The following is a 1,468-nucleotide window of genomic DNA, read 5'->3' on the forward strand; positions in this document are numbered from 1 at the left end:
AAATGGAAGCCAGTAAGAAAGAACTTATTTTTTGACCTCAGAGATTGTCAAGAGCAAAATTCAGTGTGAAATGAAATGGACAAACTAGAGTAGTAGTGATGGGGAAGAAATGCATAATTTGTCCCTTGTAAGTTAGTAGAAAAACAGTTTGCCTCCTGTAACCTTGAATTGAATTCTCATTTTGTAGTTGCAGGTTTTCTCATCTCAGAGTTCGTTTATAATTCTTGTTTTTACTTTGAACTATCAAGAAGCAAATTAACGTTTATAGAATAAATTGCAAATTCTGCTCTGGGATATTTTCTACCTGCAGTTCCCAAACTGACACCGGGGAATTTGTCTCAGCAGGCTGGTAAAATTATATATTTTGTGTTGTAATGAAGCATTTCACATTATCTCTTTCCATATGCACAGAAGATAATGTCTGTGTGATAATTCACTGTAACGGGATCAAATATGTTGTTCACTGTAGGTTCTTTAAACATAAGCCTTTCTTTATATGGTGGTGGTTTATATGGACTGTGGTTGGTGCAGCAGGCATGATATTGATATCATAAGAAAAATACAAAAGAATTTGAAACATTTTTTTCTTTTTTGCTTTAATATGCACTTGCTATATTTTGACCCAGCTGGGAACAAAACCTGTAATTTTAAAAGCAAAACTCAACAGTGTAGAGAAGTCTTCTGCATTATGTTGTGTTTGGGACATAAATATGTATAAAGTTATCGAACCTGTCACTGGGGTTAAATTGCAAACTTTGAGCAGCTAAGCAAGACAGCAACAGGAAAAAAGTAACGGAGATGCTGTACTTGGTGTGGGAAGAGGTTTGTGGAGAGCCAATTGAAATCCATGCAGAAGGAAAGTGGATGCTTATTCGCAAGTAAACATAAGGCTAAATGTTATTCTTAAATATAATGTGTTGTTTTGATCGCTTTGTTTCAGAAAGGATATTGCTGTAAAAAAACAAAATGAAAATGATTGCAGATACGGAAAGGACATATTGAAAAGATTAAGTGTACTTTGGTATGGAAACTAAAAAGAAACGCCATGCAGAGATATAGACCATGTGCTAGCAAATAATACAAGAATGAAAGAGTAGAAGGCATCTGAGTACTCGTTCTTTAAGCTTCTATTTTATGTAGGATTGTGTTTACCTGTTGACTGGTGCTAATCAGGGCTTTCTGGGTTGTTTGGATGTTTTTTCTTTAAAGCATTAAGGGCATTTAGGAAAAAAAAATTAAAAACTGTCTTATGTATTAGGAATAATATTTGGCAACAAGTATGTTGCTAGTGTAGCTTAAGTCCTATATCCAAACAGAATTTAGCTATTTTGGAATTTGGTTTAGAGCTTCTGATGCTGGATCAAGATGCAATTCTACTGGTACTATTACACTCTATCCCAGTTCTTGGCTATTCTGGGAAAGAAATGCTCTCTATGTTGGTTCCCCCCCCCCCCATCGTATCGCTGCT

Source organism: Buceros rhinoceros, unplaced genomic scaffold (assembly GCF_000710305.1).
Source record: "Buceros rhinoceros silvestris isolate BGI_N320 unplaced genomic scaffold, ASM71030v1 scaffold19956, whole genome shotgun sequence".
NCBI classification, from domain to species: domain Eukaryota; kingdom Metazoa; phylum Chordata; class Aves; order Bucerotiformes; family Bucerotidae; genus Buceros; species Buceros rhinoceros.